This window comes from Tetrao urogallus (assembly GCF_951394365.1).
Source record: "Tetrao urogallus genome assembly, chromosome: 7".
NCBI classification, from domain to species: domain Eukaryota; kingdom Metazoa; phylum Chordata; class Aves; order Galliformes; family Phasianidae; genus Tetrao; species Tetrao urogallus.
Window position 1 is genome coordinate 39262459 of NC_136820.1, and position 15658 is coordinate 39278116.

Here is a 15658-nt window from a genome sequence, read left to right on the forward strand (position 1 = left end):
TCTATGGAATTTTAGGAACTACAACTCTGAAAAGAAAACACATCAAAGTATCATAAAATGAGACTGATCTAGTTTAGTAGTTGATGGTATACATTCAAAAAGGAATTGCGCTTAAAGCTTAGAAATGACTGCAATTTCATAGCACTCATATGAAAAAAGCTAGTAAGGATGGGGTTAAACCAGAGGAAAAAAAAAAAAAAAAAAGTAGGTAGCAGGAAATGTGCTGCTTTTACACAGGTGATAATGAAAATTCTTCAGACCTCCACAGGTGTAATTTAGTCAATTAGAGCACAAATTGAACAATTCCCTAATTGTTAAAGCAAATAACTAGCATTATGTCTATACCCTGAGCCATCAGCTGAAGAAAGAAACATGTAATTATCAGCTCATCAACCTAAGGGCAATTTACCAAGCCTAAAATAAACAGGATGTAATTCTCTTTTTTTCTAATAGTGACAAAGTTAGAAGTAACTTCTTTTGTATGAGTAGTGGTCAATAATTGCAGTGACAGTCTTGGACAACTCTAGGATTATCTTTCCTATTGCAAATGTAAATATAAACAGAAGATCTTGCAGTCTAAGTAAGTGCAGAGATTAAATAGTGAGAGAAGAGCATTTGTTCTCAACTACAGATGTTAATCATGTATAAACAAAGATCTGATGAAAACCTGATCTGCTGTGTATTAGGTTTAAAGAGATAAAAGTATTTCCAGATATTTTTATTCTCTCAAGATACTTGTTTAATGTTTTTGATTTCGTGTAATGTTTTATTCAGACTGAGAAAGGGAAGAGGCTTAACTGATATACAAGAATTTATTTGGTCCCTAAGACCACTGAAATAACCAAAAAACAGTTCTTATTCCACTTTTTGTGCTCCCCCCTTAATTAGATTTGCCCCTACAAAATCTAAGGGCAGCCTCAGATGTCTACCTGCATGCAGCTCTGTTAGTGGCCAAATAAAAGAGATAGCCCTATTTTTTGTCATGGCACATTTAAATTTTCAACAGGTTCACATCACTGTGTGATGACATATCCCTTTCAAGAATATAGTCATTACATGTTGGTTATAACATGCTATCGAGATTTCATGCTATGCTATTGTTTATATATAATAGCCCCACGAATTAAGCACAGTATATCATATGATCTTCTATGCAATATAAATAGAAGTTTTTTTCTCATCTTGCATTAACAGACTGTGATAGTGAGAACCTTGCCCTTCAATCCTCTTTCATTTCCAATGGGAAGAAAAGAGTCCTTGTGAACTATAAAATTTCACATTCACATCAGAGAATTCAAGTTGCAGTGAAAGAATATATAGAATACACTAGATACTAAATTAATTCAGCAGACCTATTAAAAACTTGGACATACATGTCTTCAACAGTTTATGAGATGGAAGCACCACTGTGCAGCAGCATTTAGATATGAACAGAAACCTAAGCCCCACACAAATTAGACTATATTTTGAGCAACCTGGGTTTCTTCACCCACTGTGCACCTGACAGGTGGACAACTGAGAGGTTTGCAAACAATGCACCACAATAAATAGAGAATCTAGTTAGGTCTTCATATTCTTTTCTTTATTGATTTTGAAGCTACAAATATACAAACATCTTGATACTCAACAGAGGGGGAAATGGATGGTGAGATTAGAGACCTCAAAATTCAGGTATGTGTATGAGGCATCTAAAATCCTACTACTAAAAATGAAGATCTTGTCAGTATAATCACTAGACTCTTATGGCTATTTAGATCACCTTAAAACAAAGAACTGTATTATCCCAGCTGAATAATTCCATTTTCCACTAACTGTATACATTAGTTTCAATTAATTGGCTTAAACAGCTGAAAATCCACAGAGTTGTGCAGTCAGTGTCAAAGGGCTGGCAGATAGGACTTGAGTCTTTATCCTTCTGGGCTAACAGATGGAGGCTAGGAGGATGCCATTGGCTTCTCAGCTGTTTGATGTCTGGTTGGATGGGGCCCTGGGCAGCCTGATCTAGTGGGTGGCAGCCCTGCCTATGGCAGGAGGATTGGAAATAGATCTTTAAGACCCCTTCCAATCTAATGATTCTATGATTCTGTAATTCTCAGAACTGTATGCAGACATGAAAATATAGAAGTATTAGTCCCTGAAATGAAACCAACTCTCAAAGTGTGCGTACCTGAACTCTTGTACTCTCTCCTTTATTTATTGCACAAAACTATGTTGTGTTAATTTACTGAAAGGTATTGAATCTCAAGCACAACTGGATCTTGAAGACACAAAAACAGAACAAACAATAAAAAAATACACACTGAAATTTTGTTCAGTGAATATATCCTTTGCATTTTTAATAAACGTAATGATACTACCCACTTCAGTAAACATTGTAAATGGAAGCTGTTTCCAGAAAACATCGCATCAGGGGATATTTATGCTCTAAATTTTGAGCAAAAGGAATTGAACTAAATAATTTTTTTCCTTAAAAATTTTGCTTCTTACAGTCATTTTTCAGCACGTTTGCAAATATAATTAATTTTACATGGGATCACTACAAAAATCAAAGGACTGATGAACCTGTATTGTTTCTTACATGAAAATTTTATTGAGAGAAAATTAGATTCTGAAGACAAAAGGTAATTTTTGGTCATAATGTTTGCTTCTAGTTACCTTCCCTTAGCAGTTTAAAAGAAGATTTCTGTTTCTTACTCAGACCTCTTAGTAAGCCATCATTTTGATTTTCAAGAACTGCAAATGCACCATCTTAAAGAAAACTGTCTCAAAGTCACAAACAAGCACAGAGAATCCAGAGGCAAGAGGTCTTTAGAATCTTTAAAAGGTAACTGGAGGCTACAGCTAAAACTCTGGAATCTGAGAACCAAAAGCTGTAGTCTGACTAATAAATGTCTAGGGGATAGACATGTACTCCAAAAAAGCAGCCAATTCCATGGCTGAAATATAATAATAATTGAATTTTCTATATATTGTTATGAATTCTCTATAACATGAATGCTCAAGAGCCTCAAGAATTGTATGAGAACATCGGAGAGAGGCTTTATTAGCCTCCAGAGATACTCTATTACTCTTATACCTTAGGAAGGTATGAAGTAAGACTTTGAAAAGATATCACATTTCTAAAGTGAATCTCATCTTGGTTAAAAAATACTTCTGGTGCAACTATTGTGTCAGTCAGCAATGATGCTGCCCACTCATGTTCCATTCATACTGTTCTGCCTAGAAACCACTACAATGGCAAAAGATAATTTCTTCTACAAAATGCAATATGTTCATTTGTTGGCAGAAGTCTTGGAGGTCATCCTTACTATATAGGCTTTTAAATAGTGTAATTTGGGAACCATTTCACTCGGGAAATCATAGCGGTTAGGGTAAAAGGGACTAGGTATCTGGCCAGTACCTTTTCAGGATGCCTAATGCAATGGTCATTGCATACTCAAAATACTCAAGAGAAGGCTGACGGACATACATTTGGAAATAAAGCTGGTAAACCAATTGTAGCAACTCTCCTGATCCATACCTTGCTTTCCTATTTCTCTGTGAGCTTTTCCCAGGAATCATTATGTCTAGATTATCTTCCCATTGTTCACATTAGATGGGGCTCAGAGCTGTTATCATTCTGTTCTAATCCAACAAACAGGGCTCTGTCTCATCTTTACAGGCTCTCCAAATGGAAAATCATTTGTACCTTAGATTCTGACTAGTTTGAATGGTCATTCTTCTGATAATGAATGGAGGTTTTACAGTTAATTGTCTGAATTTTGAATGGAGTACCATAGTACATGTTGTGAGTAACAGTGCCAAAATTTGCATTTTCTGACCTCATTTTTCTCAAAATCAGTTTGAAATCTCACTTTATAAGTTCAAACATGTCTATATATATAACACAGAAAACTACCTCAGTCAGCAGATCTTATATGCGTGGAACAGAAAGCATTAGTTATTTGAATGACCAATGAATATGTACAAGAAATTTTGGCAAAAAAAGATATACTTTTTGCCTCAGAGGTAAACTGCTGTGACACTAACTACATTTAGGAAGCAATCTAAAAGAGTTACAAATTATATATATATATATATATATCTGGCTGAATGCAATGCTACTAAAGACTACTTCAAATTCCATTAAAATAAATCAATCAATTTTTTTTTGCCAAATAATTTTTTACTATTACTTCATCAATTCATTTGCAAAATTAGTATTTATACTAACAGACCTTGTGAAAACAAGTCAGCTCCAATTTATAAATCGTTGAAATGTGAAGTGATATTGAAAAATGTTGGTATTTTTTTGAAAGTCTGTTAAATTTGTAGATAAGATGCTGATGATGGTTATGAATGGCTAAAATCAAAATAAGATATTAAAATTCTTGGAGAAATGTTCCAAGCAAATTGAACTGAAATTTCTTAAGAATATATTTATCTATTAAATGAAATTATTACCCATATTTCTGCCTGAATCACATGGAAGGGAGGGAAGTACAACAAAATAAATAGCACGGTAAATGTGAAAGGTACAGAATCCCACTGGACTGATGACAGGTTTAAAAAGTATGCATTTAAGAAACCATATGGAGTTTCTTTCTGTCTTTTTTGGTAGCAGTAGGAGAGCTACTGAGGGATATCTGTCATTCTGTCTTTAACTCTTTAACCATGTCAGGTTGTTGATAATTTCTTTAAGCCTTAGAGTTAGAGATAGGGAGGACAGGTGTTGTGATTCTCCTTTTCTGGGCAATTCTTTGTGCATATGAGAAGGGAAATATATTATGTAAAATTGTTTCTTCTTAATGTTTCTTTTGCTTTTTGTCCTCTCCTTTCTTCCATGTAGCTTAATGTCAAAAGGGACAATACGGGCTATCTTACCGCTTGCACAAAACAAAACACCTTTCACAGCCATAAATTTTTTCCACGCTTTTCTTTACTTTGGAGGGAGATATGAACACAGAAGATTCTAAATGTTTTTCCCATTATGTGTTTTCACTAAGAAAATATTGATTTGCAAAACTGAAGGTGTTTATAGAAATGCATATTTATTATAGTGAAAGTTTTCTTGAGAAGTTTTTAAAAGAGCAAACATGCTTAGCTAGAACTTGATGTTCAGCTAACTTGATTTAGACAAAGAAAATGTGGGTTCATAGTTCATATCTTTACTTAATGTATAACAACTTAAAATCTCATCTTTTCTTAGGTGAGATTTGTACTGCTCCAATATTGCTGGGTCACTTTCTAAAATAAAGATTTATCATCTTGAAAATGAGAAATAAAAGATTATTAATAGTCCTTGAAATTATTTAATACATATTTGAGTTTCTTAGCTTGCCAGCTGAATTATTTCCTCCTCAGACCTCCTCAGTGCAGAGCAGATGTTAAGACCAACTGCTGATATATTGTTAGAAAAAAGAAAGACTGCTTTGCTTTGGCACAATATTAAATTATTTTTACAAGGTAAATTCTAGGAGAGTGACATTTAGTGTCAACACTATATAAACAATATCTGCCTTGCAATTGCAAATCTATTTCCTTCATTACTGCTGATGTTCTGAAACCCACAGAACACCAGAACTGATAGAAAAACAACCCATTTCCTCCAAACTTTCCTGCTGAATAATTACTTCCTGTGTTTATCTGATATGTGCTTCCTTTGGGATATTTACATGTGTTTTTCCTGTGCATGAGATCTTTAAGAACTTCAAGAAAAGTTGCACTTTACAGAGTACTCCCTCAAAATAACAAGAAGTTGAGCCGATTAACAAGAGCTTTAAATATCTTTGAAAATATTTTCTTTAAAGATTTATTTAAAAGTTTTTTTCCTAGCAGTTCAGTCATAAAAACTTACACTGCATTCAGTTTTCACAGGTGTATTATCTTTGCCTATTTATTACTGCTGTTATAAATAAAAGTTTCCAGTCCTCCTCCTTGGATACACCTTATTTTCAGCACTTTAGTTCTGAAATAGTTGTGATATCTAGGTACAAGAGACAGCCATTTTCTTTATAAGAACTTATAGAACTCAACATGCTTTCCTGTGCAATTGTGTGGGATAGAAAATTTTCCTGAAAATCCTCTCACTGTCTTGCACTTGGCATCATCACAAAGCCAATGTGGAAGAGGGCTTTGGGATGTAAATCTTCTTCCACTTTCCCCTGTCTTCTCAAACATGAGGACTCACAGTAATGACTTGGTGTTTCCACACATAAAGGTAATTTTAGCTGGATACCTACCTGTAATCTTCTAGCCACAAACACACTAAAAAAGCGCTTATTTCCAATAACAAACTATATTAATAGTACAAAGATTCTGCTGTCATCTTACAAAGCTGCGTCTTTTTGTGGTTCCCCATCACCTGGTGGGTACTTAATAAAAGCTTTTTAAAGAAAACTGAAGGACTGGTAGTTTCATGAGTTCTTCCTTATTACATACGTCACACCATTTATGTTAGCTGCTATGTGTCAAATGACTTTCCACTAACCTACTAGCAGAACTGTCTTCGATATATATCAGCCTCTAAAAATTATTTTGCTGGGGTATATGGCTTCTTAACATATTTGAGGAATACACTGAAATGTACTAATGAAATAAAAATATGTGTGTGTTACAGAACTTCCTGTGGATTCTCCCGGAAATTCTCTGACAAAGTATGACATCTCCAGGTTGTGTGTGTTCTATGTAATGGACAGGTGATGGAATTTCCAGAGTCCCAGACTCTAGTGTCTTCTCAGGTGGTAAAGGTGGTGCTGTTTTAGGGAGCTAAATGACAAACCAAGTAATGAATTTTGCTATTTATGTTAATCTTTCATCAGAATCAATTCTCAAGTAAAAGAAGAATGCATGATTTATCTCTTAATGGAACAAAACTGTAATTCTGCAGTACCTTAGTCAAGATGATTTGAACTGTTCCTTCTAAATAAAATGAACAATTTTCCATTGTGAAAAGGACATTTATTATTTGGAGCTGGAACACAGAACAGTCTAAACACACTCAACTATGTATGTACTTGACATAATACGTTATTTGAAAATAAAATTTGACTATATATAAGTGTAATATACCTATTAAGTATTTGGTGAAATATGCTTCATGCAGAAGAAAATCCTTGGTGCTCAGAATCATAGAATCATAGAGTCACAAGGTTGGAAACCACCTATAAGATCATCTAGTCTAACTGTCTCCTCATCACCACAAGCACTAAACTAAACTAAATATCACGCAGCATGTCGTCCTGACACCTCTTGAACGCTGCCAGGGACAGTGAGTCCATCACCTCCCTGTGCGAAAGCAGTATGTTTTCTCTTCTACAACTTTGATAACATTCTTTAATTATGCAGTATGCATTCAATGAGTGAATCTTGCATATCTATCAGGGACAATATTCATTGTGAAAGGACTTGTATTGTAGAATAAATTGAAACAAATAAATTAGAAGAGATGGCTATTTTAAAGAGGCAGGTTTCATTTGCAGAATAATGAAGAAAACTATAAGTTTCTTTACTGCAGGTAGAGGGGCACTTAAGTAATGCTGACTGACAAGCCCAATTACTCAAAGTTTCCAGCACTGGGAGTAACTTCAGCAGACGCAGTGTTTAGATTAAATGTTTCCACCATCTAAAAAGTATGAAGTGCAGTCTTCTTAAACAACTGCAAACTTCTTAAATTACAATTATTTTTAGAAGGAAAAAAAAGCCTCCTCTAAATTAGGTTTTAATTTAAGCAGCAAAATCCTAGTGTAACTGATTAAAATTAAAACTCGGTTATTGTGCAGTTCTTATCTTACGTTGTATTAAGAGGGTACCGTGAGATAGTATTGTCTCAAAAGAAAACTGAAACTCCTGCCTAGTTTTAGCATCGTAAAAAGAAGTAAATGGATTTTAATATTTTAAGCACCTAAACTTGAACAATGAATGAATCTCATTAATATCTGTTGTTCTTTATTTAGCTGTTCCTCTTGCTGACATTTCTCCCTATGGTTTTCATTATTATAAACCTTTATCTTTAAACACAAATTCCCAGGACAAAAGCAAGAGTGGCTGGATTTGATAGAAATCTGAAACTATATATATCTGTCATTAGGTCTGAAACCTAAATAAACCTAATAAATTGTTCAGTGGAACATGAGATTAATTTCTGAGATTCAAGGTTCAGTTTCACTAAAATACCTTGTGTGAAAAAGAGAAGGAAAAAATGAAAGGATTATAAAAATAGGTCAACTGAATGTGTGATTTCAGGCATTTATATCCATATCCGAAAGTTGCACAGTTAACGGGATCATTACATTGTTAAACAACATAGCTTATATATCATTTTGATGGTATGTTTTTGTATGTTAACATATTTGGAAGTTTTTCAGGTTCAACATTAGAAATGATTTATATAACTTTATACTATGTATTTCAGTTCTGCTGCATTCTATATTTTGTAGCTCTCACTTGAGGAATACAGACATAAAATGACTTTCTGACTGAATAGTGTCAGGTCAGAAAAAGTATCTTTGCAATAATCTTTTCAAATTTGGTATGTACAAGTGATGGGATGGAAGAGGCACTGCAGTACAAAGTAACACAAAATTACTGGAACTTTGTAAAGAAAGAAAGTCAGTAGTGGTTACAATCAAGGGTGGACTGATTACATGTGTAAGTCAGGCAACATCTTTTAGTAAAAGTCAGATATTTAATAACTCACAGAATCTTATGTGCACTTCCATAACAGCAGGCATTACTCTTGGGGTACACTCAAAATTCCTTGTTTTCATGTTATTTTTCCATTGTGTTACAAATGATTGCAACTGTCTAATTAAAATTTGCTTAGGTATGCTGGTGGTGCACAAATTTGATTTTCCAGTCTATATGCTGTATGGAAATGGACACTTATATGCTTTTCAGATTTATCACTACCTTATGTGCAGAGAACTGTAATGAAGCTGGTGAAGAGACTAGAAAATAAATTATATAAGTAGAGGTTGAAAGAATTGGAATTATTCAGACTAGAGAAGAGGAGTCTGAAGGGAGATCTCATTGCTGTCTACGACTACCTGAAAGGAAGGTGTAGTGAGGTGTCTCAGGTGGCAAGCAATAGAATGAGAAGTGATGGTTTCAGAAATCAATTTCTTACCTGGAAATATTTAATACTCCTGTTATTACTAAGCCATTTAATAAGGTTAACAGTGTGACAAAGTTGACCTATGTATGAACAAGGTGCCTACTATGACTTCTGTTAATTTGCTTTCATTATCAATGGCAAGAAAATCTAGGGTAAAGGTCTTGGGAAATAGGCCATATGGTGAAAGTCTCTTTTTTTGTAAGTAAGAAGTTGAAAGACGCAAAGTTCAATTTACTCTTATTGTTACTGTGCTCTGGTTAAAAACAAAGGTTAAGATATGTTCTTTGGAATGGCATCCAGTGTGCAGTGTTTTCTATTTATCTAAAATGTCATTTGTTATGTGGGTATGTTTCAGCTCACTTTGTTTCAAGGCCTGTGTTCGTTGTTTGACACAGTACTGCAGTAGATTCAGTAGATCTAGCATTATGTGGATTGCAAAACAGTACTGAGCCAATGTTTTAAACTGTGGCAGCACAATGACCATGAGTTGAGCACCAAAGAATGTGGCAGGTAACCACAAGCTATAATTCTAGCAATTACAGCAATGATATTTTGAGAGACTAGATGGCTACAGTGGTATTTTTGTGTTCTCTCTTAAGGTCTCCCTTCAAAGTTAACAACAGTTCAGTTCAGATTGGTTGGTCTGGCATGAATTTTTAATTTATGATGGAAAAGCTATTTCAACACAGCAAGATGTTTAAGTTGCATGTCTCCTCCCCGATTTTACTCACAGGCTTGGGTGCAAGGAAAATGGGTTCAAAACCAAGAAGACTGTGCATAAGATCTAAGATATTATTAACATGGACAGAGAGGGTTGATTTTGGATTTTGAAAAATAAAAAGGGCAAAGAAACTAGCATTTTTTTCCCATAGCTGCCCCCAGAATTTCTTTCTGAGATAGGAAGGAAAAACAAAACAAATATATTATTACTTGAATAACAATTGAACTTCACAGGCTGCAAATATATTTAAACATATTTAAAAAAACCCTGACATTTGGGGAAGAGGTGTTGCTGCCTTAAGGTGGGAAAATGCAAGTTAGCATGTTCATACTAAGGAGGCTTTATCAACAAAAAATGCCTCATCTAATTTTGGTTTCAAAAGATCATATGGAAAATGAGTAAACAATGCATGTGTCAAAAGCATATTTAAAATGATGGCAATATGCTCATCTCCAAATGCATTTCTGTTAGCATGTGGTAAATAACCACATGTTATACAAATAATGTAAGTTATTTTGCTCTTGGCATAACTTCTGCCACATTTGTAACTGAATGTAAGACTCTCCATTTCCTCCTTTCCATTTCCACTTAATGAAAAGCCACATGAAAAAATGCTGCTGCTTTCTACCATCTCCAAAGACAAACTTAATTTTGTTTTATTCAGTCTGTTTCAAGAATTGCAACCACTAAATTTGAGCATTTGCCTTAAACTAATATCCCAAGTTAGCACTCATAGAGAAGCTGCTATGTACAATATTTATTTTTAGCAGTTTTTTAAAAGAAATATGACATTGATCTATTAGTTGAGTAACTTACCCTGATGTTTCATCTTGGCCTGAGTATTCCATCAAAAACCTTTTGCACCTTCTTTTTCTTTCTTTCTAATTTCTTTTTGCTAAAATGAAAGGCATAACATTCTGCCACATTTATCTTGGCAAATATTTATTGTTTGATTGCCCCGTAGATCAGTGATGTATCATACTGCTATCAGTAATATCTGGTGGCATGTTAAAGTGCCTTTTCAACTGCTGAAACACATGGTGAATGTTTGAGTCTTCACTATGATATAGGAGCAAAGATTGACCTACTAAATGCTGCAAATCAAACAGAAGTCTTTGATCTAGATGCTATAAATCTTGACATGTCTACCTTTCAGCTTGAAGTTACCATGGTGTAGAAAACAGCAATCCAGAACAAAAAAATATTTAAGGAGAACATCCATGTTCTATTGCTCTCCATGCATCTGATTTTGTGCCATCATTTTTTTTCTGTAAAAACATCTCATTTCTTTTTCCTATTGTAGTGTATGGTATCTTTAGTTTCTAGTTAAGTCTATGTGGTTCTGTGGCCTATATCTGTGAAGATGAGGTAAATGGTAATGTCTGTAGACGTGATAATGTGAAGGGCAGCATTCACAAATACCATGCAAAAGCACAGATGCATTTGATTCACTGAATCAGAAGATAAATTGGCTTTTATCTATGTATTCATTTGTTCAGAAACACCATATTCCTCTAGATATCTCTTTAAGACAGCTATCAATTGACTTTCTTTTAACTCTGTTTTCATGCATTTGGTCGTGGAAGTCTGGGAAATATCAGGTGAACAAAGCTACTTTCATATCTGGAAAATAAGATAGAGGTTTTGAAAAGTGTTCATTTTCTTTCCTATGCTGACAACATTTCTTTTTTCTTTATTTTTTTATAGTCAGCTTCTGTTTTTAAACACTATATGAAATAAAGCCTACACTGATATAGGTTCATCAATGTTCTGGTTTCCAAGCGTGGCATTTTCCTTAATGCAATTTATTAAACTGAAAAATATTTAACTCTCACAGAAGCCTATCAAAAGTGAATAATTATGAAGATGCCAAAGATATAAATCTTTCTATGAGATTTCATACGTTACTAGAATCACAGAGACTAAGTGGTGTGTCAAATCTCTGAATGTAATGTATCAGATACATCAGTGTGAATGCTATCCTCCCCTGGACACTTTGTCATTACTGAAAAATCCCATGTAATTAATCAGAAAACAGCAATCGGCCTATAGAATTCCTGAAGCAACCTTTGGTTTCTAAACAGGGTCATCTGTCATTGGCTTTTAAGAAAAGTGTATTTAGAAATTGTCTTAAGAGCTAATTTGCACTAATTTTCACTTCTAATAACTATAACATTTACCATTAAGAACAAAGAAAGTGAAAATGTAGGGAGTATCTCTTCCCATTAAACTTCTTCATTGTTTCGATTTTTAGAAAATACTGTTAGGCATTCTCATTGCAAGAGGAAAATAGTCACTGTCTTTTTTGTCAAAACAATGGGGAATATCTCCCTGTTTTAGGTACCAGAAAGAAAAGAAAAAATAGGCCAGTCTCAGAAATAAAAATATTGACTTATTTATGTGCTGAATTGTAAGTAATTGTAATAATAGTAGAGAAAAAGTAAAGTAACAATGTTCATACAGGGGCTAGATGAATGAATGTTTGGTATATCTACATAACGTGCCCAAGGTCTTACTGATGTAAATCATCACAGTAGTGAAATTGACAGAGATATGGATTTAAATCCACCTACCTTCGGATCCTGCTCATTATTTATCATACAGACATTTTCATATATCACAAAATTGGGCAAATTCTTATCATTAAATAATTTTCTAACTGCAAAATATGTCTCTGAATGAAATATGCTGAGGTTAATCCATTGCCATCTGTCTTTATTTTGCTCACCCGCTGGATCATATCCCCAACACAGAGTATATTATTGTTAAGTAAACTCTCACTGACAAGGAATACCGTAAGAGATACTGTGGACTGCTGTGCAAATGTGTATATTTGGTAGCTCCTGAATTGTACACTAAAAAGTTTTAATACTTCAGGGATATGAGGAGTAAACACGATAAGAATGTAGACTTGCCCTTACCAGAAATTCTTTTATTTTCTTAAAGAAAAAGGGGGAAAAGTCATTCATTTTATTTCTATTATAAAATGAAATAAAAATTCTTCAAAATAGACATAACCTTATGTTTTTATGAAAGTTCTGTTTTTTGTTATGCAGCCATTTTGTTTCTGACTTCTTTTGAATCTTGCATAATAACATTCTCTTACATTGCAAAATAAATTCAAAACATATCACAGTTTAGTGTCAGGGCTTCATAGCTACTCTATCCCACTGGAAAACTGCAGGACATACTTAGTGGAGCCAGACTGTGTCATGGCTATTTTATAAGACAGCTTAAAATAACACTGTCATTGCTTCATCATGAGCCAATCTGCAACTTAATTTCTGTAATTCTATATAAAATGCTAATGGGGGTGCAAACAGAGGTAATAATTCTTGCTAGACTATATTTATATTCATTTGGTCCAACCTTTCTCTCTTCCACTCTCTTAATTCCTTCTTACTTCTAACATCCAAATCTCTCCTGCTTAAAAAATGGATGTTAATAGAGGTTTCCCCTGAAGTCACCAGAGCTTAAGAGATCGTGGAAGCTACTGGAATGAATCAGAAGTATATGAAAGAATTTATAGAAAATCCCAGTGGATATGGGAATCTACTTTGTTCTCAAGTCTTATCGATTTTCCTTCTGTTACAGATTGCCATTCAGGAGGGTGCCAACTGTAGAAATTTCTTCCAAGTCAACTTCAGAGGTCGCTGAAAGTTTTATGTGGTTCATTCTGTGATGATAACTTCCTCCTCTAGACTTGGAGGAAGGGAAAAGATCAGCCTCTACCTAACCTGAATATGGGTATTGAAATCTCCTCAGTGAATTTCCAAATGTCCAATATGACAATAATAGCAGTATTTCTCTTCTGCTGTCAGATCAGAATTTATCTGACATTTCTGAGTGACAGATAGAGGGAGTGGCTTATGAAAAATACTTGGGAAAAGCATGAGATGGCAAAGGAAGACTACTTAGCAGCATCTTCAAGTGAAATTAGATTGTAAGTCTCTAATGTTTTGTTTTAGACCACAAGGAAATGAAACATTTTGATATTTCTAAACAGAAAGACATAGAAAGATACATTTCTGCTGCTCAAATGTCATTTTCCTAGCCAAAACTGCAGTTTTACTTTATTTTATTTTATTTTTAATATTAAAGATGAATGCATATTACAGGGACTGAGATTTGCTAAAAATCTGTTCATCTGAGTATTCAGATGTACTATTTATTTATTTATTTATTTATTTGAGATACTATTGAAGCTCACTTTGTGATGTGAACTTGCTTAGAAAAAGGAGGTTGTATCAAAGAGAGATATTTTGAGTGTAGCCTCATCAGCTGCGCAGTGACTGCTGTTTATTTACTATTAGTTCAGTGGTGCTATAGCTTCCCCATGTTAGAGACTTGTTTAATCATAGAATCACAAGTCAGAATGGGACAGAATCTGTCTCAGTATTTGTGTTTTGACGCTTCTGTATTTCATTCTACGAAACAAAGGTTTTGTTTGTAAGCTGTGTCTGATTGTTGTGCTTTGCAGTGCAGCTCATGATAGTAACATTTGAATATGTGAAAGGAACAATTTGTATATACTTTGCCCTTGGTTCAGTTGCTGCATTCTGTATGTGCCTGAGCAACTTAAATAGTGTCTTATGTGGAAACAGAAATTAGTAATAACATTTGGACAAACATGTCAACATTGATTTGCAAATTACAGCAAGAAAAAAATAGATTAAAAAAATAAAAAAACACAACATCACTCTGTTTTAGGTAACAATATTTATTGATCTATTTTGGTCTACTAAATAATGTTTCGTAGGAGCTGCTCATAGGACACATCCTTGAACTGTATGTGAAAATATACATTGCATGGTAACTCCAAATCATTCTCTGTTAAGTTGACCAGGCGAGTTATTTGTTTAGTGCAAAGTGTGTTTAGAAAATGTTTTTACAAAGACAAAATACAACATTTTGAGTGTCTCTATAAAACAAAATTTTTCAAGCTTTCTTTTTGTATTAAATTGTCACAAGAGAAAGAAGAAACAGCAGCAAAAATTGTGGTAAGCTTCTAAAGATCACATATCAGTTTTCTCAATGAAGCACAACATGAATTTCACATCAATTTCAGTTTCTCCCTAGATACAGTCTTGACCAATATATTGAGTTATGCAGCTGATATTGTGGTCAGATTCTAGCTCCCATCTGCAGAAATTCACAGATATGGATGCATTATACAGATGTCTAAGTTTTCAGAGACTAATCTATTACAGATACATGTCAGGCATTTCAGGCAGGGTGTTTGAAAACATTTCTACATTGTGTCATATCAATTTGCCCCTTGAGAAGAGAAAGAGAGGGAAAGGAAGAGTTCGTGTTCCAGTCAGCTACTGGAATACATGATTTCATTTTAACATTAGGAGTTAAATTCAAAAATTGAGGAGGTTTAATTTTTGTTGTTGTTGTTTGTTTCTTTGTTTTTCTAACAGAGAAAATAAGGGGAAGTCATTCTGATTTTTGAGCATCTGGTTCTAACTATCTAATCACTCTGGAAGTAATGCCTCCTATTAATTTCCATGGAAAGTACAACAACCACAAATAGCACAATAACACAATTTGAAAGAGCAAATTCTCAGCTACAAAACATTGTTTTTCAACCAGTCATCACCATTAGTATGCTTCTTTGCCAGCAGTGAACAAGAGCTTACATGTTGCACCTCAGTGGAGGTGACACACATTTGCTGTCACCACCATTTTTTTTTGTGGCACTTGCTTCTCCTGAAATTGGAGGGATTGAGAAGGTGACAAGCATTCTCAATTCTATTCCTGATGTGTCTATATGACTGAATGCATGCAGTATTTTCTGCCTCCTTTCTCTCCATAAAGATGAAGTACAAAGTATTGCC